The sequence below is a fragment of the Tiliqua scincoides genome, chromosome 1, assembly GCF_035046505.1.
Source record: "Tiliqua scincoides isolate rTilSci1 chromosome 1, rTilSci1.hap2, whole genome shotgun sequence".
In the NCBI taxonomy this organism is placed as follows: Eukaryota; Metazoa; Chordata; class Lepidosauria; order Squamata; family Scincidae; genus Tiliqua; species Tiliqua scincoides.
The window spans coordinates 130,996,684-131,004,137 of NC_089821.1; positions in this window are offsets into that span (position 1 = coordinate 130,996,684).

Here is a 7,454-nt window from a genome sequence, read left to right on the forward strand (position 1 = left end):
GCCCCCCCGCCCCAGACTCCCAGCACGCCCCGCGTCAGACAGGCGCGCGCCGGCCTCCGTTGCTACTCAACTTGTCGCGACCCTAGCAACAAGACGGGCCAGCACGGGCGCGACCGGCCCCGCCCCTCCGCCTTCTTATTGGACGCCGGGGGGAGGGATGGCGTCAGACACGCCCACCGCGAGGCGGGGACTGTGATTCCAGGGCTGCCTCCGCCGCTGAAGCGTAGCTTGGGAGGGGAGTGTGGAGGGGAGACTGCCCCGGAGGGGCTGGGTCCCAGGACGTGCGCCCTAGTCCTCCGCCCTGGAGGCGTGCAAGGACTCACAACCCCCTGGCAGTGTGGTGGTGGGTGGGGAGGCTGGCAAGGCAGTGCCTCCCTGCCCTAATCCTCTGCCCTGTGAGGTATGCAAGCACTTACAACCCCCTGGCAGTGTAGTGGGTGGGGACCCCATCCCACCCCAGTCCTCTGCCCTGTGAGGCGTGCAAGCACTCACAACCCACAGGCAGTGTGGTGGGGGAGGAGGCAGGTGAGGCAGGGCCTCCCCACTGGAGTCCTTTGAGTACGCCCAGACACTCAAGTCTGCACACGTGGGGAAGAGTGTCGTATTGGGGGGCCCTTGAGTATTTTTCCAAGTCTTCCACGTGCCAACTCATGAGTCAGTGAGTCAACAAAAAACACTTTTTTGCGACTTGAGTCCGAGTCCTCCGAGTCCAATTCCCAACCCTGGATACCGGTGGGCAGGATGCACTGTTTTCCCAGAACTTCTGTGTACAACATGGTCAATAAAGACACTAAGGGCCCAATCCTATCTAGCTTTCTAGTGGTAATGCAGCCATGCCAACATAGTGAATGCTGCATCCTGTGGTGGTGGTGGTGATAATTATGGAGGCCTCCTCAAGATAAGGGAATGTTTGTTGCATTGCAGCTGCATCAGCACTGGAAAGTTGAATAGGTTTGAGCCCTACTTCTCTGACAGGCAAGCCATGTTACTAAAGGACTCTGGTCAAGCCTCAAACTCTTGTGTATGTCATATTTCCCTTCACCCTTCTCAGACAAGCACATCCTGGAAGGAAGAAGATAATCCCACTTCCCATCTCCATTGAATACAGTCCTGTAATTCTTTATATGCATCTCCTATCTGTAGTTACATTTTGTATTTGCCTTCAATGGGTGAAACCTCAGTAATCTATGTTTTGTATCAAACCACCTGCATTTTCCTGGTTTTATTGTACATGCAGTTTTATTCTGCATGTAGACTATGTAAAACTCATTTTGACATGCTAGATATTCCCCTGGCACCTCCTCTTGGTGACCACTGCGTATCTACATTTCAGCTGACAGCTGAAGCAACACTGTTCACCTACACCCTGATTTTAAAAATTCTCTTACTATTCATATATGATATGCCATACATACATAAAACGGAACACCCCAAGCCCTCCTTATCACTCACTTATCATTCACTAATTAGCCTATCCCCAGTTCTGCACATAGCAGCAACCACAAAAATCCCAGTAAGGGATTTTGACCAGCAAGGTGTCACTCTACCCTGATACAGCAGTCCCTGTGTGCTGTGTTAGGATTGGGTTTTCATGTGCTAGCCAAACAGCCTCTGGATCCCTGCAAGGTAATCCACTTCAAGAATACAGTATAGGTCAGGGGTGTCAAACATAAGGTCTGGGGGCCAGATGTGGCCCATAGAACCTTTTTATCTGGCCCTTGGGCTCTCCAAGCACCACCACCAACTGCTGAGCTGTGCTGAAGTGTCACTGCTGAAAGGGCAGCCTGCACAATGATTGGACTCTTCCATATCCTGAAAATATTATCAAGATTTGCATTTTTCTCTTCTGTCATTTGTAGCCAAGTTCCTTTGTGAGAAAAAAGTGCTTTTTTGTGGTCATGACCTGCTTAATGACATCACTTCCAGCCCTCAACAGGCATCATGAATGCTATTTGGCCCTTTGCATGAAATGAGTTTGACTCCTGGGCTCCTGCCCATGCTAGCCCAGTCTCATGGACTGCCAAGCTGCGGAACAGTAGGCGGGGATGGGGGTTGGGGCAGGAGGAGGTGTTCCAGGGAGAGGGGAGGCTGGTGGGGGGCGGAGAGAGGGCGGGGAGGAGGCGTGCCGGGGGAGGGAGGGAAGAGGATCTGCGGAGCTCCGCTTTGCAGGATCCAAGGCTGCACGCCCTACATGAGCGCCTTTACCTTATCACCAACCTTTTTGTTGGCGGTAAAATGAGTGGCCCCATTGCGGGGCTGCTTTGTTATCAAAAAGTTCTGTTTTGTTTTAAGGGGAATTATTATATTACCCTTTTGGAAACCTCAGGATCACAGGCTAGATAACAAAACAGCATAATGCAGAGATAATCCCTTGTAGCTTAAAGAGGAGACTGGGAGAAAGATAACTTTCAATCAACGATTATATTTTTATTACAAAAAACACACAGGTAAACATAATGCACATGGAAAATAGTAAGTATATGTTTCTTGGTTCCTAGTACTTGGATCCTGTGTACCTAGCTTTATGGTGGTTGCATGTACCGTGTATTTGGTGCATCTGAGAAGGAATCAGAAAGGATAGGTTGTAGGGAAGGATTTTAGGGGTCCCTGGTCTGCATAACCCAGTTGCTAACTAAGATGGGGAGAGAAGGGAAAAGATTCCAGACGCAATATATAGTTACCTGTCCTGGGAAGCAGTTGGGGGTGGTGGTGGAAGAGTCCTATGGAGGACCTGTGCCTTGGAGGGCAGCCAGAGAGAGAGAGAGCGCACATGGCAGCCTTTCTCTTTTAAGGGTTTTTGCTGACCTGAAATGACCCGGATGTGGCCTAGAGCTGTATGCGCATGCTCACTACACACAGTGGGACACGTGGAACAAGCAAGAGAAACTGGAGGCTCAGCTATCAGCCATGGCTGACCTGGGGGGGGGGAGCAGTTTGCATAAGGTGCTTAAGAGTGATAAAGCTACAACAATAGAACAATAGACTTCTTCCTCCGGAGATGCATGCTTGTTTTGCATAACAGTGATTGGATCAGGAGACATTCCTTGACTGGAGGAGGGGATGTGATCACCATGAGCTTTGCTAAACTTGTGACTTTTACCAGGGTTTTGGAAAATTGTACTGGGGGAAGGGTGTCCTGTATTTTGAGGTTTGACCTGCATGAGTTTTTGTCCATAATACGTAACCAGACATAAAAATCACAACTTAAAAGGAAAAAGGGGATTTTAACGTAACAGCTTACCTTACTCGGGGGAAGGGAACAAACGTCCTGTTCTCCTGAGGCGCTTCCCATGGTAGTGCAGTAGGCGCAGGATTTGGCGGCAGCCCTTCTCGGTTCAGCTCAGGATTGGGCTGTGAGTCTCACTCACTTCTCCCTGCCATTAACTGCTAGAAGCTGACAGGCACTACTGCAGTTCTTTTCCCTAAATGTTGCTTCCTATTTCTCTGCTTTTCCTAGATGCACCTAATACACATGCACCCAGCACCAATAGGAACTCATTATATTTGGTTTGAAAAAAAAAATATTAATGCAATTTGGGTGAAATGGGTATTTATTTTGTATTCTTTTAAAATAAAACTATAATCTTATATTAGAAATTATTTCTAGCTCAGCCCAATCCTGTCTCCTGCCAGTCCATAACATGCAGCTGTGCCAATGAAGGCTGTGATACACGCTGTGAGGGAGGGGGAGACCAGAAGGCAAATCGGAGGTAAAATACCTGTGTTTAGGTCTACTGGCTGCCTATGGGTGTCGTCAGACTCACACCAGTTATGCAGCTGGCATAAGTCCAAGGAATGGAGGGGGGGTAGGACTGGGAAAGAGGGGATTGGGATAGGATCCTGCTGCAAGTAGCTGCTGCTTGGATTTACATCCTTCCTTCCCTAAAGTGTCCTTCCCAAAACTCCCTTTGCACTACCCCACACACAACATGCTGCTGCTGACTTGTCAGAGTGGGCAGAACCTGGGTTCTATGGCAGCAGCTGTGACAGGCCTGGCAGTGATGCAGTTTGGGCACCCTTGCTGGGCCTTTTATGGCAGCATATTGGGAAATATATTGTAATTTAAAAAGGTTGAACAACACTACCCCTCCCCTTTGCCACCCCATCTGCAGCATGGCTATTTGAAGGGAGCAACAAAGATTCCCCAAAGTACTTCACCTGTGGTGGTAAAGTAAAAGGGGGGGGGGAGAACTGTGGTCAGCAGCTGGCAAGGAATTTTCAGTTCAGTTCAGTAAGACCTTTATTGGCATAAAATACAGAGAAAAAACAAAAAAAAACCAATAATATACAAAGACAACACAACATGAACATAAACATTAGTCTTCTCCTCACACACTACCCAGAGTTCCAGGGCTCTGCCTGACTTTTACCCCAGATAAAAAGGAAGCGACGTTATCCAGAGTCTCAGAATCAGGTGTGGAAAGGAGAGACTGAAGCATGACTGAATCCTCCCAGCCCTGCATCCTAGCTAACAATGGGCCTAGATATTTATTGCGTGACGCATCATGTAGCGGGCAGTAAAAAAAGGTATGCATTAGAGTCTCAACGCAGTCCCTACCACACTTGCATTTCCTCTCTGAGTAGGGAATACTATTGAACCTGCCACAAGGCTGATGGAAGAGCATTACATCTTGCCAGTGTGAAAGCTCTCCGAGCCTTTGGGCACACCAGGTGGTAAAAGAAGGAGGCCGGTTTCCCAAAACTGACTGAAATATGGAGATGGAGTGGAGAGCATGTGGTTCTGGTGGCACTGAACAGCTCTTGTTGTTTGATATCAAGAATTCTTCCTTTGACGATTCTGTAAGCTGCATCACAGCCAATCATACCTAACTGCAGTGTCCAGCCCTATTGACTTAATTTTAGTTAGAAGATCAGTGATCTCTATAGGCAGGACTGGATCCGATAATAATTGGTGCATTAGACCAGAGGAGGTAGGGTTAAATAAAATCCTAAACCAAAATTTCAGTAGTCTTAACCATGCAGTAGTCCTTAATCAAATTAACCCCACCTCAAGACACAGAACCGAGTAGGGAACGCACCTGGATAAGCCCAAAATCTTCCGTAAAAAGGAGGCTTGGATGCGTTCTAGTGGTTGGTTAATGACCTTATGCCAGACAGGAGAGCCATAAAGAACCTGGGAAAGAACCTTTCCCTTAAATGCCTCCAGAGCGGCCGGAACATAACCATTGCCGCAGGTGAAAAAGAAACAGGAAATGGCTGAGGAAGCTAGTTTGGATGCACTGCCTTGCGATGAAAAGCCCAAGTGAGCCTGTAATGGAAGTTGATACCCAGGTACTTGAAATGCTTAACCTGTTCCATTTTGTTGCCATTACAAGACCACTTAAAAGCTTTCCATCTGTTAGCAAATATCATTATCTTAGATTTAGCATAATTAATCTGCAATTTGTTGGACAAAAAATACTCTGTGGCGTGACTGAGCAGACGCTTCAGGCCAATCCTAGTACAGGATATCAGTACTGCATCGTCCGTGTACAGAAGTAGCGGCACTTGGCTTGCGCCAAGCTTTGGACAATGGCCATCTACTTCCTTCAGGGAAGGGGCAAGATCATTTAGAAATAGATTGAAAAGCATGGGGGCCAAGACACAGCCCTTTTTGACCCCTTTGTTAGTGATTATGGAGTGAGTTAGAGTTAGGAGCATCTAACCCTGCATGAGGTATTTAAATGGAGGGACCTAATCAGCAGCAGTAATCTTTTATCAATCCCCATGTCTTCCAACTTGGCCCAAAGAAGCTCCCTATCCACAGAATCAAAGGCACCTTTCAAATCAAGGAAGGCTACATAAAGGCGAGCCTTACATATCCTGACCTGCTTATAGGCCAAATGAGACAGGATCAGGCAATTATCCAAAGTTGATTTGCCCTGACAGAAGCCAGATTGCTCGGGCCTAAGATGCCTTGCGAAGTAACCCAGAGAGTAAGTTTATTGCAAAAATATTTAGCATAGATCTTACCTATTACAGAAAGCAAACTAACAGGCCGAAGGTTTCCTGATATGGTAGGGTCACCCTTTTTATGAATAGGCACGACTGTTGCTGTAAGCCAGGCATTGGGTAATAGGCCAGAGCTGTCGATCATTGTAAAGATGTGGGCAAGTAACTGGGCCCACCATTCTGGGTCACCTTTTAAAAGCTCAGGTGGTATTTCATCTGGACCTGCGGCCTTCCCTGACTTCAATTGCATAATTAGCTCTTTAATTTCATCAGGGGTCACAGGAGGCCAGATAGGCAGATCCACAGAGGTGAAGTCAGGGTAGGTGTCCGGGGATTTGCTCTTATAATAAAAAAGGTCTGTAAAGTGTTGAACCCATGTATATGAAGGAATAATAGCAGGGTCGTATGTTTCTGATCTACATGAACCCGCTACAACTGCCCAAAATTGTTTATTATTTTTTTGTTGAATCGCTTGATGCAGTTTGTTCCATTGAGTTAAAACAAACTTTTTCTTTTTCTCTGTCAATAAAACTCTTAGTTGTTTTTTGAGAATGGAGTATTTAACTAAACAACTGGGGTCATTGTACTTTCTAAAATCTAAATAAGAAGCCCTGATACAAACCTTAAGATCCCTACATACACTGTCAAACCAATCCTTTTTGTCAACTGCACTGCATGTTTTAACTGTCGTGGGCCTGGTACTCAGGACCTTAAAAATGTATCCAATAAAACCTTCAAAGGATTTGATTTGAACAAAGGGATCAGAATCCTGTCAAATGGCTGATAAAAAAATCTTTGCTTGCTGGTTCTGTACTTAAACGATGGAAGTTTGAGGAAAGGGCACTGTTAGCCACAGTTTTATACCTACACTCTAGATTTGGATCTACCTCAGCTTGTGATGGAACACTCCCAGAATGGAGGTCAAGGACCAAGTTTAAAGGTAAATGGTCACTATAGGTTGCCCAACGGCAAAATCTTTCACATGATGCTTCATAGTGGAAACTAAAATGTAATCCACGACGCTGGCGCCACGAGAGGATACAAAAGTAAATTCATCAGCATTGGGGAACTCTTTTAGACCGTTAAGCCAAATCATGTTGGTGGTAATGGAAAACGTAGCGAGGGCCGTACCATTAGCATTATAGTAAGCATCTTTGGACCACCTGCTTAGTGCACAAATGGGGGGGAGGGAGCTGTCATCATCCACATCCCAGGCTCTGCGGAAGATCTTCCGCAAGGAATTTTGTTAATGTGTACAACATTAGTTCTTATCAGTTTTGTATCATTGAATATACAGTACAGATTGTAAGTCTGGTGAGACTGAACAGTGAAGTACATTTATTAAACATTTACTTAATTCTGAACCATTTCATGCTGTATTTCTGCAATGTCTGTTTTAGGATGCAATCTGGGTCAGGATTGCACCCTTAATCTTATGCAAAGCACCTAAGAAGTTTTGGAGCGCTCTATATGGTGATGTTGTGGCTGAAGTCAAGCTGGAA